General features: G+C 51.1%; 1 protein-coding gene and 1 long non-coding RNA gene across 6 annotated transcripts in view; one reads left to right on the forward strand and one right to left on the reverse strand.

The window, feature by feature from the left end:
• Positions 1-19,938, reverse strand: part of CPQ (carboxypeptidase Q) — a 352,558-nt gene that overhangs the window by 223,370 nt on the left and 109,250 nt on the right. The window lies entirely within an intron of this gene.
• LOC142008485 (uncharacterized) lies at positions 10,611-15,866 on the forward strand. The gene is made up of 4 exons (XR_012644160.1): positions 10,611-11,027; positions 11,623-11,754; positions 14,189-14,220; positions 15,849-15,866. It is a non-coding gene; the product is annotated as an uncharacterized LOC142008485 (long non-coding RNA).

Genomic DNA, 19,938 nt, shown 5'->3' on the forward strand with positions numbered 1-19,938 from the left:
GGGTAACCTGGCGTTCTGTTGTACGAACGCCGCTGCTGCCATGTGGCCCAGCAGCTATAAGCACGTCAGAACCAGCACCGTAGGGCTGAAGGTGAAGACTTGCACGAGGGAGCCGACGGCCCGAAAGGGAGTCTCTGGTAGATACGCCCTCGCTGTAATAGAATTTATGCGTGCCCCTACGAACTCTATGTCCTGCGTGGGGTCTATCTTTGATTTCGTCAGATTGATAACCAGGCCAAGCGAGAGAACGTGCCTGTTGTGACGCATATTATGCGTAGTACCTCCTCCTTCAAGGCCCCTTTGAGTAGGCAGTCATCCGGATACTGGAATATAAATACCCCCTGTCTGTGCAGGTAGGCTGACACCACTGCCAAGGGCTTGGTGAAGACTCTGGGGGCCGAGGAGAGGCCAAACAGTAGGACCTTGTATTGAAAATGTTCTTTGCCTACCATGAGAAACCAGAGGAATCGTAGGTGAGCCGGATGAATAGTTATGTGAAAATACGCGTCTTATAAGTCGAGGGCTGCGAACCAATCTCCATCGTCTAGTGCCGTAAGGATGGAGGCGATTGTGATCATCCGAAAGCGTTGCTTGCGCAGGTACCGGTTGAGGCCTCGAAAATCTAAGATGGACCTCCCGCCTCCTGTCTTTTTCCCTGTGAGGAAGTACCTGGAGTAGAACCCTCTCCCTTGCAGTTGCTCCGGCACTCTTTCCACTGCCCCTATGAGCATGAGATGGTCTACCTCCTGCGTGAGCCTCGCCACGTGGCAGGCCTCCTGGAGGTGGGGCCTGGGTGGGGCGACTGGAAGGGGATGGCGTACCCCGTGGCTATGATCTCCAGCACCCATTTGTCTGTGGTGATCCTTCGTCACTGGTTATAGAATGGTCGGAGGCGATGGTGGAATAACCGCTTCGGATGACCTTGCGACGGTAGTGATGGCGCAGCCCTGGATCTGTGTGTCAAACTTGTGGCCTGTGGCCCTGCCCCGAGGACGCACGGCTGTGTTGGGAACGACGCCTGGGAGTTCTGTACTGCTGGTGCTGTTGATGTCGCCCTTGCTTGTAACCCCTGTGGTACTGGGGACGCTGTTGCTGAGTCCGCAACATCCAGGGCTATCTGAACTCCCATCCTCGAGGCCGCGTAGCCTTCTTGCATGATGGCCTTGAGCACTGGTTTCTTGCCCTCTGGAAGCGAGTGCATGAGGGAGGTTAACCTAATGTGGTTATCGAAATTATTGTTCGCTAGATGCGCTGCGTAATTTGCCATTCGCAACAGTAGAGTGGAGGAGGAGTAGACCTTTCTGCCCAACAGCTCTAGCTTTTTGGCATGTTTGTCTGTTCCCCCACATTGCGACGACTCCACCACCAAGGAATTTGGTTGTGGGTGGCTGAACAGGAACTCCGTGCCCTTTGTCGGCACGAAGTTTTTTTTTTGGGTTTTTTTTTTCCGCTCTCTTGTGGACAGGCGGAATAGTCGCAGAAGTCTGCCATATCATAGTGGCAGACTCCAAGATTGCGTCATTAAGCGGTATTGCTATTTTGGAGGAGGCCGGAGGTCTCAGATTTTTGAGGAGCTTATGGTGTTTCTCTTGCACCTTATCTGTCTGGATGCCTAGCGTGAAGGCCACCCTCGTAAAACAGCTCTTGGAACTGTTTGAGATCGTCCAGAGGATGGACGTCCCCCGGGGCCGTAGCCTCATCCGGGGAGGAGAGCGAGGAACCACTGGGATACATCTCTGTGGACCCTTCCGGTTCCTGCTGGTGATGGTACACCCTCTCACTAGAGGTTTGCGAGGGAAAATCTCGGGGTTCCATAACCAGTCCCCCCTGAGATGCTTGAGTCTCTGTCCCCGGTCGCAATTGCCCTCGGGGGTACGAGATCGTTTGTGGGGATCTTTCCCTGGTAGATAGCCGATGGTGTCTATGCCCCGCGTGGTAGGGGCGACCATGGCAGTATAGGCACTGTTCTTGGGAAGGTGACCTAGACCACTCCCTTGGTGCATACCCTCTGCGTCTGGGGGAGGGCTGGAGAGAGCGATTTTGCATAATAGTCCAGCAGTTCAAACCCCAGGAAGGGTGAAGGTGGTCCCAGCCAGGGTGAGGCTGGTTGCAAAAAAATGGAGAAGGGGGCTCCGGGTAGGCTAGGGGGGACCCCTGCCTTCTGGTTGGAGTCTGTAACATAAGCGGAGGGCTGTGAGAAAGCAACTCCACAGCCCTGTGCGGAGAGGGGCTGCAATGCCTCCTCTTGTGTGCAGCCTTTCCCCTCCCTTGAGGAGGTAACTCTGCCCCCTGACGTACAGGGGATCCCGGCCCCGTGCGCACCGAGCTCGGCACGCTGGAGGGCGGTGCCGCAGGTGCGGTGTGCTCCGGTGCCTGCAGGCTGCGTGCCTGCGCGCTCTGCACCGCCGGTTCCCCGGGGGTCGGTGCCGCTGCCTGTGGTGCCGCCGGTACCGGCGCTTGTTTAGCCGCCGCCCTGCCTGCGGTGCGGGGCGGCTGGCTGATTATCGGAGGCTGAGCCGCTTCCACGTGGCTCTCCGTGCCGCCGCCGATCAGCTGTTGCTGCGGGTGGGGGCTGCTCGCTCCTCCCGTCCCGCTCGCTATTGTTGCCGGCAGGGATCGGGCTGGGGAGGCTTTCCTCCGTTTTTGGCAGCTTTCCTTTTATGGGCCCCGCAGGGTCCCTCCTGCTGCGGCCGCTCCGGCACGTCTGGCTGGAGGGCCTTATGAAAAGCAGTTTTAAGCCGCTGCCCTGCTTGCGGTGCGGGGCGGCTGGCTGATCATTGGAGGCTGAGCCGCTTCCACGTGGCTCTCCCTGCCGCCGCCGATCAGCTGTTGCTGCGGCTGGGGGCTGTGCGCTCCTCCCGTCCCGCTCGCTGTTGCTGCCGGCAGGGATCGGGTTGGGGAGACTTTCCTCCGTTTCTGCGCTGATGGAGTGAGGGAGGCAGCTTTCCTTTTATGGGCCCCGGAGGGTCTCTCCTGCTGCGGCCGCTCCGGCACGTCTGGCTGGAGGGCCTTATCAAAAGCAGCATTTTAAGCCGCATCTCCCTGTCTCTCCTTAATCGCCTCTCGGCAGGACTCACATTTTTTAAAGCCTGAAGAGGACATTGTTGGTGAGTCTTTGAGTTTTATTAAGTGGGTACTTAGCACCTTCTTTGCGTTGTTTTCCCCGTCCGATGGCCTGCCCCAGCAGGAGGGCTGATGGCCGTAGCTCCTGGCCTCCGGCGGTTGTTACTGGGACTGGCTGAAGCTGTCCCGCTCGTAGTTTGTTTGTTGTTGTTTGTTCTTTTTTTTTTTTTTTTTGCAAAATAACAACCGGCTACTCATAGTAGCCTAAGTATCTGAAAAAAACTTTGAAAGAAAAACATTTAAAGCCATTGAATACGCTATTTGGCCTTAGCCTAGTCGGATTCCGTCTGCAGCCGACGGCGGTTAAGAGGAACTGGCGGGGACCGGATCGCGCACGTGGCCGGGAGCGCGCGGGGGAGTGGCGCGCACCGGCGCATGCGCGGTCCGGCAGAAACTGCTTGGAAGATCCGATCTGCGGCGCCGGGCGAGCCCGACACCTAATGTGGAGCACCCACGGGGACACTCGAAGAAGAACATCCGCTGACCCTTAGGCCAGCTCAGGAAGAGAGCAAAGAGCTAAAATCACTGCGGCTCCTGCCCTCAGGCGCCCCTCAGAGCTGAAAAATCACTGCGTCACCTGCCCTCAGGCGGTGCCAGAGCTGAAAACACTACAGCACACCTGCCCTTTAGGCGGTGCTAACTGAGGGACACCGGAGCTCCAGGTCACCTCAGGAGCCTATCGTGGCAGAAGCGGCGCCAACGCCCCAGCGCGCCCCAGCGCATCCGAGCTGTGCATTGCGCCGGGGAGCGGCAAACGGGCCCCTTGGCCAAGTCACCGGGTGGCGAACTGGCCCCCACTTTTGTGGGGGTACTGCGTACCCGGTGACGCAACTAGGGGTCCGCCACCACTACCATCAGCGCTCCCCGGCGTCGGTGCCTGGATCTACATACACTCCGGACGTGACTACTACCGGACTGGACAACCTTCAGGACACGTAACTTACCTATAGGCCTGTGGCACAGCCCAGGACCTTTTGACAATCCACTCTAAACATTTTATCTTACCACGGACATTTGGGTACTGGGTCCCCTATCAGGGGGGTTCGGGGTCGCAACCCGGGCTGCGCCCTTCCAGGGCCAGGGAAGGGTTACACCCAGGGGCTCGACCCTAAGGCCGGGCCCAACTGCCCATATATAAACACTGACCCAAAAGGGGAAACAAACACAAGGCTGTACACTTGTATTAATAGTTCAGTTTAAATCAGTTATAGTTTAGCTTAGTTATTAAAGTTAGCCATTAGCACATATTTAATTGTTATTTTCATTAATTTATTATGCAGGTGGGTCAAAACGGTGGAGGCCCAGCCTCCCGCTTCCCCGAGTCTACCCTGCATTTAACCTAACCCTATTACCTATCCCAATTCTCCAAGCCTCAGCTGGGGAGGCCAAAGAAACTCACCCAGCTGGGAGGAGGCCTTAGAAGGCACAGCCCTAAGGCCTCCAATAGGTCAGCTTAGCAACCCAACCGGAGCGTATAGGGGGAGGAGTAGCACGCTCCCCCTGCTCGGAGCTAAAATATCAAAGCCCCTTATACCTCTTCCCTAACAGTCTTCTTTTAACCTCACGCTTTACCTTCTGGTGAAATAAAGAAAGTCCCACAGGCTGCCTTTATGGAGTTAATATTAATTATAGTAAGTGTTTGTTAGTCTATAGCAGTTATTATGAATTGTTTTATGTGCCTGTTTTATGTGTGTTGTTGCCTGTTTGCTTGTTGTTGGCTCTGTTAAATAAATAGAATTAATAGTTCAACCAAGTCCGTACCTAAAGCCTCCCTCTTTTGCCTCAACCTTGCCCTAGTAGCTAGCCACTGCCTGCCAGGGGAAAGTTCCACCGTACAGCAGCAAGGGTACGTGCACAACCCCGGGTCTCCCTGCCGGAGGTGGGTGGGGGCAATCTGCAGAGGGGCGGGGCGATCTTACGTCGCCGGGTCTCCGCCATCCCTCCTTAACATCTCTGGCCTAGGACCTTGAGGATTCGGACAGCTGGTGTCTGGCAGCCTCACCCCCAGTTGCGCTAGCTGGGGCTGCCCAAAGCGGGTAGAGAGGTTAGCAATTCCCTCTTATCTAACACCGACACCAGCGCCCCTTCCTAAGCACTGCAGTACAGATGCACAAATGCACGTTACGCAGAAATACTTAGAAATAGTTTTAGAAAACAGGGTTTGGTGCTGCAGTGGCAGCAGAGCACACTGGAAATACAATTTTATAGTCTGGAAAACAGAAGACTCATGGGGCATACGAGTGAAGTCTAAAAATCCTTAAAGGTAACAATATAAATGAAGGAGAGAAATTCTTCACTCTCAGAAGATGTCAGGAGAAAGATCAATATCCTGTCACTGAAGGAAAAGGTTTAGGTTAGATATCAGGGAAAGTCCTTAAGAGAGAAAACTATGCAGTGGAACAGGCTACCACAGTGTTCAATGTCTATATTTAACAAGGGAAAGAACAAACTTTAGTGGGACAATAGAGAAAATACACAAAATATAAACATAACTAGATGATTCAGTGGTCTTGTAAACCCTACCATTTATGGGTTTAATCCTGATTTTTCTTACTGACCACTAGGGCAAAATATGAACTGACGTCAGTGGAAGCAAAATCAGGTCTCGTAAACTGTATGTTCCAATGAGCAGCCAGAAGGAGGAACAAGTGTTTAAGTTTTCAGGTTAGAAACTAAAGATCTAATTCTACTAATAAATGGCCCTTCATGTCTACATTGACATCTGCTACCTCATCAAGCAATAAACAAAACAAAAACAGCAACCAGACCCTCATCCATGTAGAGCGCTTTATTTTACGAAAAGACAGTCCAATTACAAACATCTTTGTTTTGTAAATGCATCCAAACTGTTGTATGCTTTAATTTCTACAGAAATTTTTGGTTCTATTTAACAAGAAAATAATCACAGAAAAATTCTCTATTATCGCTGGTAAGGAGTCTTCAGTATTAGAGGATATGTATTCCAAGAAAATGTACTGTAAGAGTATGTGCTATTAATTGCTCCTCAAAGAGCAAACATCAGTAGATCCATTTTAATAGCACTAACACAATTATTAGATTACTTAGCCTACAGAGTGAAATAAATGCTTAGGTGATCAATGCTTTCTCAAAAATTATATACTTACGTAACACCGGATGTTACCTTTGGCAAGCCTGTTTGTCAATAAAGTAATAAATTATTCAATGGCAATAGACAGAGAAACCCTGAATATCCCACTAGAGCATATATGTGTAAGGAATGTGTCAGCAGGAGTTCAACCCTGTTGAAGGAGTTTGAAGAATGTATCCTTTAGAGCTCATTTGCATGAAAAGGTGGTCATATGTAATGCCTTGCAAACAAAGCCTGACGGGTAGCAGATGAAACAATGGTGTTTCATCTATTGTAACAACATGTTGTTGTAAAGTCACAGTTTATACTATCACCCAGTGTAAGAACTGTGGTGTCTCACCAACGCTAGAAGTTGTTGTGCGGGTACAGGTCAGTAATTACCACTGTGTAAGATATGGATGGCATACGGCTACCCTCATCCGAGCATTGTGAAGCAGTGTGGGGGAGGGTTAAGGGTTGAACTAGCTAGCTGGGAGCTTTTGTCCAAACTGAGCCTTGGCCCTACAGCCATAAGCCTGATTTAACTAGTCCTTATCCCTACTGTTCAAAGAAAAGCTAGATGTTGGAGTCTGTATTCTTTTGTGTGAGAGGCCATCCTAATTGAGATTGAGAGCTGAAATCAGAGAGTGGCAGTTGAAGCTACTGAGAGCTGAAATCACTGGGTTTTGCCTTGAGACAAACTCACAAAATGGCAGACAGGACGCTAGCAGGAGCAAGTGGACCAGCACAAAGGTGGCATTGCCTCAGGCTCAGTGATGGAACTCATCAGGGCAATGTGTCGGGGTCTGCACAGACTGGACAGAGCTGTGAGTGAAGAATTTGAAGGGGGGTATGGAGAAAGTTTGGGTATGTGCATGGGACCTCTACATTGTTGAACTGGTGAGCCTGAGAGGCAAAGGACGTTGGTCAATCCATTTGAGCTGGGACAGTCACCGGGGGGTTGGTTACGAACTCTGGTTGTGGTATTTTTCCCAAGCTAATGCCATGTCACTTCTTTGCCTCTTTCATTAAAAGTTTCTTTTCTATACTCAGACTCTGTACTTGTGAGTGGGGAAGCACTGCCCTTCTGAGGCACCCAAGGGTGTGTGAATTTCCTAGGCTACTGGGTGAGAGCTCAAGCCAGTTCTGTGTGAGATGTATGAAAAGGAACCCCTAGATACTGAACCCAGTCCTGGCTGCTGCCGACTGCTACTGGCAGAAGGGTTACATATGTTACCCATGAATAAAATAACTGAATATACAAAAAGCTGAGGTTGTTTTTCAATTCCATTGTCACTGAATTCCAAGTCCTAACTTGGAAGTCTATTGAAAACAAAAACGCTCATTATAAATGCAAAAGTTCTGTTTGAAGCCTATTACAGGACTGCATTAATTTTCTTTAAATAATAGTATATCCTGAGCAGTGAGGAAGAAGGACATGTAGAATAAAGTGAAAAAATGTTTAATAGCTAGTCTTAATGAGCACCTCATTCTCACTTTCACTGAAAGAAAACACCTAGCTTCACAGAATTATTGATGTTTTCTTCCTGGGAGATTGGAGGGCAAGTTTTTGCTCTCCAACCCCAAATGAACTTGTCTCCCTGGAGTTAGTACAATATGTGCATAAGCACAGACTAGAAGGTGCAGAGACAGTTCATGGTAGAAATTATAGAATGGAAAAAGATTGCTCAAAAGTGTTCTGTGAACATGGTGGTGCCTCTTTGGAATCTATACAAGGTAGGAAATTCTCCAGTAGATGGCATTTTCCACTCTAATTCAGGTTTGGGCACTTTCTTGGAAATGTGTTCAAAGCCTTGCGAATCAGGAGACTGTGAGAACTACAGTCTGTTCTGGGAACATTCAAAAGATATATAGAAAGAATATGAAAATTTCTTCTACTGAGGCACAGATTTTCTTCAATAGGTGAAAATGATAGGTGCAGTCAGTAACTATTTGGCTGAGGAACTACTACTTCCACTACCTACACAATAGATGTCTTCTGAGCACTATGGTCCAGAGGGTCCAGAAACAAACCAAAAAGTCAATGCCTACCTGAAACAAACAAGAGGTACAACAACAGATATTTTCTGCAAGATGGAGGCAAGACTTCATTTTCTGTGATAAAGAATATACGTATGTAACACAAACTTATGTCCGGGATGAGAAATGCCTGCAAAGCATTTAGACTGTGCAGAAGCGGTCAAGGCTAGAGAAAACATCGCAGTATCTTCCTTTAAGAAACTGTCGGCTGTAAACAGGAAGTCTCCAAACTCCCTTTCACTAGAAAGATAACAGCAACTTTGATCTTAGGAAGGAAAGAGAGTGTGTGTTCAATTTGCTTTTCTTTACTTAGCAGATCTTTTGGATTTTCCTACTGAGTCTACTGGCCTTACCCAGCCATTTCATCTCAGTGGCTACGGCTGCACAAAGGGGGCACTATAAAGAAATCTAAAAGCTACTCTTTTGAACCTCAGGGGAAACACTTTTTAGTTTTGCCCTCTGACTTGATTTTCATAGTCTTCTTTTCTCTTGGTTTCTTTTCCTCAGTCCGAACGTCCGGTGTGATGATGTCACATTGCCTTGGAAGATTCAGAAGAAAACAACCTACCATGTGCCTCATGCTACAAACCCTTGGGATGGTAGGTCAGAAAGCTTTCCTTCCTCAAAAAGCAAAGCAGCACTGCTGTTGGACATGGAACTCATTCTCACAGGTTTTTTTTTTTGTCTTTTTATCATTCTTTTTAAAAAGATTGATTGAAAAAGCTTCACCACAATTCTTTGTTCTTTCTTCCTTTTTCATCTTTGAGACCCAAGAACCTTTATTATCAGTAGAAGGAGGACTTGTATCAATTTCCCTCTTAAATTTTATTTGATTGATCTTCCTTTGTTAAGAGAGAGCAGGAAAAGACTGTCCAAATCAAAGGAATGTTATTTCCATGCAATCTATTGCAATCAACTATTTGTTTTATCAGCCTGTATGCATTAACTAGATTTACCCAGCATTGCTTAGATCCTCAACTCAAACACATTTTCTTTTTCCTTCATCTAAATCATTATTCTGGGGTGGTGCTGAGGATGAGGGGTTCAGTACATAGGCTGCCCTGGGGAACGAGGAAAACCCCAGCCTCCTCTCTCTGCAGCAGCTTGGGGCCACATGAGAAACACCTGTTCATGGCCACTGCAGCTGCAGCAGGAATGCTGTCAGAGGGGTGCATGTCCCCCAGATGGAGGACAGAGAGACAGACAGACATACAAAATAGACTCTCAAACCTTTCTGAAATATATAGTAGATAACCATCCCTTTTTCCACTCCTGCCCCCTGCTGGGTCAATGGGATTATAGCTGTCCCAGTTCCCATCTCAGGCCCCTTGTTGCCCCCACTGTAGTCATGCTGCAGTATAAGTCTCCCTTCTACCAGACTTCACCCTTTCCATTTTATAAGAAAATCAGATTCATCACATATCCCATTGTTCTGGCACAATGAAACCATTACAATGCTTTAAGTTATGACAAGAGGAAGCTACATACCAAATTTGGTGTTCCCACCTCTTATTGTTTATGAGGAGTTCTTGAACAGACAAACTCACCAGCAGATGGACAAATAGACACACAACGTTTCTAAAATACATAGTAGATTGTGGTGTGTAACTGGGTACAAAGTCACATAGTACTATTTCTGCTCCTTAACTGGATGACAGAATTTTAAAACTAGAAGACTCAAATGGGACCAAAGCATTTTTTTCATTTGAATTTGCTGATTTGTCAATCTTGCAATGTTCTGCAATGACAGTTAGTTAAAATTCAGTAAAGTTCTGACATCACAGAGATAGGTTTAAAAATCTGTCTGGTTGCCTGCAAGCTCACCCACCCGGCTTCCCGACAGCCCAACAAGACAGTCTGTCTCAGAAATAGGACTACATTCCCTCTTGCAACGAATTCAAAATTGGGGGTAGGGTGTGTTGTTCCTCCACAAAATGGAAGAGGAAGCTACTCATCTTGTGGAGTAAGAATGGTTCCCTGAGATGTGTGTCTCCATGGGTGCACCACTCAGGGTCGGTGCGTCCTCATGCTGGCACTCAGAGATTCTTCCATAACCATGGTTTCTCGCGCTGCACATGCGCAGAAGCATCTCCTCGTGCTCTCTGGCACGTGTGCAGCGCAGACACCTCCGTTTCTTTTCTACCTGACAATTACAGCAGGATGCTCCAAAGCAGGGGAAGGAGGGAGGGAAGTGGAGCACCCAGGGGGACACACATCTCAAAGAACCATTGTTACTGCACTAGGTGAGTAACTTCCTCTTCTTCTTCCAGTAGGGTCCCCATGGGTGCTCCATGCTGGGTGACTAAAAATCAGTAGCAACAGAATGGAGGTGGGTTTGGATCTCAGTCACTGCCACAATAGAAAATACAGCTTGGTCCACTTGGATAGAAGAAACAATGTTAGACAAGAGAGTGTAGTGCTGGGTAAACATATTACTGGAAGACCATGTGGCCACCTTACAAATGTCCATGAGAGGTACATTGTTGAAGAAAGCAGAAGTGGAAGACATGGCCCAGGTTGAGTGGAGCTGTGACGACACCTGGCAACTCTCTACAATGAAGTGCATAACACGTGTGGATACAGGAGGAAACCCACTTCTAAAGTCTTTGGGATGAGACGGGCAGGCCTTTGGACTACTCTGTGAAGAATAGGAAAAGCTGGGGAGACTTGTGCCACAGCTTCGTACGGTCAACAGAGAAGGCTAATGCCCAAGAGACATCCAGCATATACCATGCTGCATGTGCTGGTTCAGAATGTGGCTTCAAGAAAAATGCAGGTAAGTGGATCGGCTCGTTGATGTGAAACAGCAAGGGAAACTTGGGTAAAAACTTAGGGTGAGGATGCAAGATAACCCTATCGTTGGTAAAGGCAGTGTAGGGAGGCTCTGCCATTAGGGCAGCAAGCTCCCTGATGTGCCTGGCTGACGTGATCTCTGCAAGGAAAGCGACCTTCATAGACAGATGAAATCAGGAGCACATCACCAGGGACTCAAAGGGCAGCTTCATAAATCAGTGAAGCATATGATTAAGGTCCCATAAGGCAACCAGGGGGAGCGGGGTTGTGGACTGATGGGAAGGTGTTCCGAAGGCCTGTTAGGGAGCACTTGGTGATAGGATAGGCCAGGAAAGAAGGCCCCTCTTCGGATTGGTGAAGAGCCTCTATGGCTGTGGCATGCACCTGAACCATGCTGAGGTTAAAACCTGACTCGCACAGATGCAGGAGGTGGTCCAGAAGAATGGGCAAGGGCACAGTATGAGGCAGCACAGAGTGGTGAGAGCCCATCCATTGGGAAAATAGCCGCCACTTACAAAGGTAAGATTTGCATGTCAGTTCCCATCTGCTGTTGATGAGAATTCTCCTTACTCTCACAGAGCAAGCAGTTTTGGCATGGTGGAGCCATGAAGACCCATGCATGGAGGTGAAGCTTGAGGGGACTGGGATGCCAAGTATGGCTGAAGTCCTGAGACAGAAGGTCAGCCAGGAGGAAGTGGATAAGGAAAGAGGTAAGGGGATCCAGTCTGTCTGCTCCAGGCTGGGGCTACTAGAATAATGAGGCTTGGTCTTGTCTGATCTTGAGTAGCACCCTTTGGAGAAGCGGAATGGGAGGAAGTGTGTGCAGAAGAGCATACAGTTCCATGTGATGGTAAAGCTGTCCTCGAGGAAGTGCCTCCTGAGCCCGGCACTGGCACAGTACCAGCGACACTTTCTGTTGTGTCTGGTGGTGAACAGGTCTACATGAGGATAACCCCACAGCTAAAACATCCGACTGAGGGCCACTGTATCGATTTCCCATTCCTGATGGTCTGTGAATGTACAATTGAGGCTGTCGGCCATTGTGTTGAGTACTCTGGGGAGGAATGTTGCCATGGGATTGATCTGGTGTTGGATGCACTATGTCCACATCCTTATGGACTCCATGCTGAGGGATGGTGAATGGATCCCCCCACCCTTGGCAGTTGACATAATAAATGCATGTGGTGTTGTCAGTAAGAATATTAACTGATTTCCTGGCTAAGAGCTACTGGAAATGTTTGCAGGTGTAGCAGACCACTCAAAGTTCCAACAGATTGATGTGAAGCATCTGTTTGGTGAATGACCACCTGCCCTGTAGTATGTGACAACCAAGGTGTGCTCCCAACCAAGGAGAGAGACATCTGTGGTGAGAGTGACCGATGGTGGCAGCTGGCAAAATGGCATCCCAGTAAGAACGTTGTCCGGACATGTCCATCATTTAAGAGAAGCAAGAACCTGCACAGGGCTTGCCACCAACTTGGAAAGTGGGTCCCTGGCCAGGGTATAGCATGAGTCCAGCCATGCTTGAAGGCAGTGCATGTGAAGCCTGGCCAGCTTGACCACATGAGTGGTGGCAGCCACATGGCCCAGTAACACTAGGCAGGGGCATATCGTAGTGGTAGGAGACAGATACGCTGCCTGAATGAGGTTACATAAAGTGCAAAATCTTTGAACAGGTAGGGATGCCGTGGTTGTGATGGTGTCTGTGTGCATGCCTATAAATTCCAGAGTCTGAGTAGGATGAATCGTGGACTTCACATAATTGATATGGAAGCACAAAATGAGGAGGAAGTGCGTGGTAACGTGCAACATATGTCGTGTTTCGGGAAGCGATGGCCCCTTTATGAGGCAGTCGTCCAGGTAAGGGAAGATGATAACCCCTTGACGATGAAGATGAGCAGCCACCACCACCAGAGATTTGGGAAAAAGGCCAAATGGGAGGACTCAATACTGATAGTGGGATTGCCCCACTGTAAAACAAAGGAAATGTCTGTGAGCTGATTGGATGGTGATATGGAAATACGCATCCTGTAGATCAAGGGCTGAGAGCCGGCTGTTCTTGTCCAGGGCCGAAATAATGGTAGCAAGAGTCTCCATCCTGAAATGCCCACAAATTACATGCTTGTTGAGTTGTCTGAGGTCCAAAATTGGTCTCCATCCCCTGCTCTTCTTCTGATTGACAAGATAGATGGAATAGAACTACCTGCCCCAGAATTTGTTGGGGACAGGCTTGACCACCCTGAAAATGGGGAGGTGTTGGACCTCCTGGTTGAGGAGACTCTTGTGAGAAAGAAGAGGGATGGGGATGGGGGTTAGGGGCATAGAGGTGAAGGAGATGGAATATCCTTTTTCCACCAGTTCCAAAATTAATCTGTCTATGGTGATGGTCTGCCACTGATGCAGAAAGGGTCGGAGATGGTGGCAGAATGGTTGAACAGTGCCCTGTTGAAAGTGACTGATCAGATCCTCGACCAAACCCTCAAAATTGCTGCTTTGAGGGATGAGCATGGGACACCAAGGGTTGTTGGCCCTGATGCTGCCTGCCCAAATGATGGTGGAGCGGTCTGTGGTCTTGGCGTTACTGCTGAAACTGGGGCTGTTGCTGGGACTGTTGGTAGTGGTTCCAAGGGAGTTGAAATGGGGAGTATTGGGCCTGTTTGGTCAGGGAGCATGTACATCCCTTATGTACACAGCATCATCCTAGAATCTTTCATGGAATGAAGAACCTTGTCTGTTTTATAAGCAAACAGATGCTGGTGGTCACATGGAAGATCTTCAACTTTGTGCTGGAGCTCTTTTGGCATCCCCAAGGGAACGAGCCAAGAGATATGGCGCATGACTACCGCCAACGTGGTGACGTGCTGCCATGTCACCTATATCCATGGCCAACTGCACAGCTGTGATGGTGATGGTATTACCCTCTTTAATAATGCTGGACAGTATCTGTCACTGGTGTTCCAACAGCACTGGAACAAGTTCCTGCAGTTTGGAATAGTTCTGGAAATCATATCAGCCAACATGGCCCTATACTTGGTGGCACAGAGCAGGAGGGTGCCAGAGGAGTACATCTTACAGCCCATAGTGTCCCATTTTTTACTATTTTTATCTTGGGTCGTACATCTAAAGGATTGTGTTTTATTCCAGACTATGTCCTCTACTGGAGACTTAGGAGATAGGTGAGTGAATAAAAACTCCACATCCCTAGCTGTGACAAAATATTTCTTGCCCAACCATTTGCTGGTGGGGGCGATGAATGCTGGGGTTTGCCACAGGGCTGTGGCTGAGTCCAAGATGGCCTCATCCATGGGTAGCACCACCTGAGAGGATGGTGGTGATTACACCTTGCAGAGGAGTCTATATTGCTTCACTGGGAATTCTTGAGTGTCCTTGTTCAAAGACTGTGCCACACAGAAGAGGTCCTGAAACAGCCGAACATTGTGGGTGGGAGGGGGTGACATAGAAATCACCACATCATCTGGCAATGAGAATGATGGGTGCAGAAGGGAGGCCCTTCCCCTTCAGAGGAAGACTCCTCAGTGTCAGGGTGCACAGACGGGGGGAACTGTGCTGTAGATGGTGGTGGTGTAGGTAGGTGCAGTTCTGACACTGAGGACAGTGCTGCCTGAGTATGCCAGTGCTGCATCAGCTCGGACCACGAGGACCACTGCTGTTCTGGCTGGGAGTAACGGTGAGTAAACCATGGGGGAGGAGGATAGTATGGCATAGTGGCTGGAACTGGTGGGGCATCCTGCCAAGTGTGCACAGGGTTAGAATGGTGTGACAAGAAAATGCTTGCACTGTCAGATCTGGCACCTGGTGTCAGTGGTCTGGCCTGAAATGCAAATGACGATGCCGAATGGTGGGATTGGGATAGTGAAGCCAGTGGCCATGCTGAAGAATGGTGCCAGTGAGGTGGTGCCATTGTGTATGGGTGACTGGTAGGTATTGACATCAGAGCCGGGTGCCTCAGTATCGGTCCTTGCGGTGCAGAGAGCATAAATGATACCCCGTTCCTGTGGCAGTGTCATGATGTCTCCCCTGGTAATTGAGAATGGGGAAGGATTTCCATTTAGACGTGTGAGAAGCACTCAGTTCCAGGGAGAATGAATGGTGCCATTTTCTGGTAGGCATGGCAGAGGTGCAGACAATGGCATGGTCCACTTTGCCGGAGGTGGGCTTACCAGTGCCAAGGGTGTCACCAGTGCCATTGGTGCCGAGGAGGTCAATGCCGCGTGTTTGTGTTTCAGCACTGAATGCACTCTTTTTGACAGTGCCAGAAAGGAAGGTGCCAGGGAGCCTGGTACAATTCTCCCTTCTGGAGTGGCCCATACAGACGGCACCGGGGGTGAAAAATGAACAGGATAGGGGCCTAGATCAACAAAAGGAGACCCTTTGGAGGCTGGGACATGTTTGGAGTCCTCGTCCTTGGCCACGGATGTAGCCGCTGGCTCATCCAGGGCTGGTGCCTATAAAGATTTTTCGTATAAGAAAGTCTTGAGCCTGTTAGCTCGATACTTGTGGGCTCTCGCCGCCAGATTCAAGCAGTGCATGAATGATTGGGGTTTAATGTCCTTCACTGAGGCACTTGGTACAAGACACCTGGCCGTCTAAGGCAGACATGGCATCCTTAAGGCAACGCACCGCTTAAACCCCCCACTGGGCAGCCCAGCAAATATTCAACTACCTAACTATGAACTTTTTTTTTTTTAAATAACAATATAGAACTGGGTAAAAGAACGTGGATTAGGGTAATGACTAACACTAGCAAGCTAACTAACTAACTGAATTTCGATCTCTTTTGCAGAGAGTAGCAAGGCTCCCTCTGCAGCCGAGGACAGTAGAGAAGGAACCGAGGAGCCAATGCCATGCATGCGCCAGAGAGCACAAGCAAGCACTTCTGTACATGCGGCTTCCGTGGTACATGTACCACAGCTGTGGAAGAATCTCTGAGCACCGGTGTGAGAACGCACTGATACCCAGAGTGCAGCACCCACGGGGACACGATTCAAAGGAGAATCACCTTTCTCCACCTAGAACCATGCCTACTCCAGAGGGGGAGGGGGCTTCTAGGTGGAGGCTGCGTGGTGGTTCTTCTTCGAGTGTCCCCGTGGGTGCTCCACATTAGGTGTCGGGCTCGCCCGGCGCCGCAGATCGGATCTTCCAAGCAGTTTCTGCCGGACCGCGCATGCGCCAGTGCGCGCCGCTCCCCCGCGCACTCCCGGTCATGTGCGCGATCCGGTCCCCGCCAGTTCCTCTTAACCGCCGTCGGCTGCAGACGGAATCCAACTAGGCTAAGGCCAAGTAGTGTATTCAACGACTTTATCTGTTTTTTCTTAAAGTTTTTTTCAGGCACTTAGGCTACCATAAGCTAGCCGGTTGTTATTTTGTAAAAAAAAAAAAAAAAAAAAACAAACAAACAACAACGAACAAGCTAGGAGAGGGACAGCTCAGCCAGTCCCAGTAACAAGCGCCGGAGGCCAGGAGCTAGGGCTATCAGCCCTCCTGCTAAGGCAGGCCATCGGACGGGGAAAACGGCACAAAGAAGGTGCTAAGTACCCACTTAAAAACTCAAAGACTCACCAACAATGTCCTCTTCAGGCTTTAAAAAAAAAAAAAAAGAAAAAAAATGCTGCTTCTTGATAAGGCCCTCCAGCCAGAAGCGCCGGAGCGGCCGCAGCAGGAGGGACCCTCCGGGGCCCTTAACAGGAAAGCTGCCTCCCTCACTCCATCAGCGCAGAAACGGAGGAAAGTATCTCCAGCCCGATCCCTGCCGGCAGCAACAGCGAGCGGGACGGGAGGAGCAAGCAGCCCCCAGCCGCAGCAACAGCTGATCGGCGGCGGCACGGAGAGCCACGTGGAAACGGCTCAGCCTCCAATACTCAGCCAGCCGCCCCGCACCGCAGGCAGGGCGGCGGCTAAGCAAACGCCGGTACCGGCGGCACCGCAGGCAGCGGCACCGACCCCCGGGGAACCGGCGGTGCAGAGCGCGCAGGCACGCAGCCTGCCGGCACCGGAGGACACCGCACATGCGGCATCGCCCTCGAGCGTGCCGAGCTCGGTGCGGACGGGGCCGGAATCCCCTGTATGCTCCCCAGCCCGATCCCTGCCGGCAGCAACAGCGAGCGGGACGGGAGGAGCGAGCAGCCCCCAGCCGCAGCAACAGCTGATCGGCGGCGGCACGGAGAGCCACGTGGAAGCGGCTCAGCCTCCGATAATCAGCCAGCCGCCCCGCACCGCAGGCAGGGCGGCGGCTAAACAAGCGCTGGTACCAGCGGCACCGCGGGCAGCGGCACCGACCCCTGGGGAACCGGCGGTGCAGAGCGCGCAGGCACGTAGCCTGCCGGCACTGGAGGACACCGCACGTGCGGCACCGCCCTTGAGCGTGCCGAGCTCGGTGCGGACGCCGGAATGCCCTGTATGCCCCCCAGCCCGATCCCTGCCGGCAGCAACAACGAGCAGGACGGGAGGAGCGAGCAGCCCCCAGCCGCAGCAACAGCTGATCGGCAGTGGCACGGAGAGCCACGTGCAAGCGGCTCACCCTTCGATAATCAGCCAGCCGCCCCGCACCGCAGGCAGGGCGGCGGCTAAACAAGCGCCGGTACCACCGACCCCCGGAAAACCAGCGGTGCAGAGCGCACAGGCACGCAGCCTGCCGGCACCGAAGGACACCGCACATGCGGCACCGACTTCGAGTGTGCCGAGCTCGGTGCGGACGGGGCCGGGATCCCCTGTATGTCAGGGGCGGAGTTACCTCCTCAAGGGAGGGGGAAGACTGCACATAAGAGGAGGCATTGCAGCCCCTCTCCGCACAGGGCTGTGGAGTTGCTTTCTCACAGCCCTCCGCTATGTTGCAGACTCCAACTAGAAGGCAGGGGTCCCCCCCCCCTTGGCCTACCCGGAGCCCCCTTCTCCATTTCTGCAACCAGCCTCACCCTGGCTGGGACCACCTCCACCCTTCCTGGGATTTGAACCGCTGGACTATTAGGCAAAGTCGCTCTCTCCAGGGTCTCGACGGTCTCCCTCCCCCAGACGCAAAGGGTATGCACCAAGGGAGTGGTCTAGGTCAGCTTCCCAAGACCAGTGCTTATACTGCCGTGGTCGCCCCTACCACACAGGGCATAGACACCATCGGCAATCTACTAGGGAAAGATCCCTACGAACGATCTCGTACCCCCGAGGGCAATTGTGACCGGGGACAGAGACTTAAGCATCTCAGGGGGGACTGGTTATGGAACCCCGAGATTTTTCCTCGCACACCTCTAGTGAGAGGGTGTACCATCATCAGCAGGAACCGGAAGGGTCCAGAAAGACGTACCCCAGCGGTTCCTCGCTTTCCTCCCCCGATGAGGCTACGGCCCCGGGGGGCGTCCATCCTCCGGACGATCTCAAACAGTTCCAAGAGCTGTTTTACGAGGGTGGCCTTCACGCAAGGCTTCCAGACAGCAAAGGTGCAAGAGCAACACCATAAGCTCCTCAAAAATCTGAGACCTCCGGCCTCCTCCAAAATAGCAATACCGTTGATGACGCAATCTTGGAGTCTGCCACTATGATATGGCAGACTCCTGCGACTATTCCGCCTGTCCACAAAAGAGCGAAAAAAAAAAAAAAAAAAAAAATACTTCGTGCCCACGAAGGGCATGGAGTTCCTGTTCAGCCACCCACAACCAAATTCTTTGGTGGTGGAGTCGTCGCAACATGGGGGAATAAACAAACATGCCAAAAAGCTAGAGCTGTTGGGCAGAAAGGTCTACTCCTCCTCCACGCTACTGTTGCCAATGGCAAATTACGCAGCGCATCTAGCGAACCATAATTTCAACAACCACATTAGGTTGACCTCCCTCATGGACTCGCTTCCAGAGGGCACGAAACCAGTGCTCAAGGCCATCATCCGACCATTTTATAACCAGTGGCAAAGGATCACCACAGACACATGGGTGCTGGAGATCATAGCCACGGGGTACGCCATCCCCTCCCAGTTGCTCCCACCGCCATGACCTCCACCCGGGGCCCCACCTCCAGGAGACCTCCCATGTAGCGAGGCTCAAGCAGGAGGTAGACCATCTCATGCTCGTAGGGGCAGTGGAAAGAGTGCCGGAGCAACTGCAAGGGAGAGGGTTCTACTCGAGGTACTTCCTCACGGGGAGGTCCATCTTAGATTTTCGAGGCCTCACCGGTACCTGCGCAAGCAACGTTTTCGGATGATCACAAACGCCTCCATCCTTACGGCACTAGACGATGGAGATTGGTTCGCAGCCCTCGACTTACAAGGTCCTACCGTTTGGGCTCTCCTCAGCCCCCAGAGTCTTCACCAAGACCTTGGCAGTGGTGTCAGCCTACCTGCACAGACAGGGGGTATTTATATTCCAGTATCTGAATGACTGCCTACTCAAAGGGGCCTCAAAGGAGGAGGTACTACGCATAATATGTGTCACAGCAGGCACGTTCTCTTCGCTCGGCCTGCTTATCAATCTGACAAAATCAAAGATAGACCCCACACAGGACATAGAGTTCGTAGGGGCACGCATAAATTCTATTACAGCGAGGGCGTATCTACCAGAGACTCGCTTTCGGGCCATCGGCTCCCTCGCGCAAGGCTTCACCTTCAGCCCTATGGTGCCAGTTCTGACGTGCTTACAGCCGCTGGGCCACATGGCAGCAGCGACGTTTCGTAGAACAGAACGCCAGGTTACACATGCGCAGCATGCAGCATTGGCTGGCGAGCGTATACAAACCGGCAGCACACACTGTTCACAGGATGGCGTCGCCCACAACGGAGGTGCGCAAATCCCTGCAATGGTGGGTAAACCCCGAGAACCTGCTAACAAGGGTACCCTTCCACCAACCACACGTATTGGTTTTTCTTACTACAGATGCCCCCCTCATAGGGTGGGGAG

Source organism: Carettochelys insculpta, chromosome 2, assembly GCF_033958435.1.
Source record: "Carettochelys insculpta isolate YL-2023 chromosome 2, ASM3395843v1, whole genome shotgun sequence".
In the NCBI taxonomy this organism is placed as follows: Eukaryota; Metazoa; Chordata; order Testudines; family Carettochelyidae; genus Carettochelys; species Carettochelys insculpta.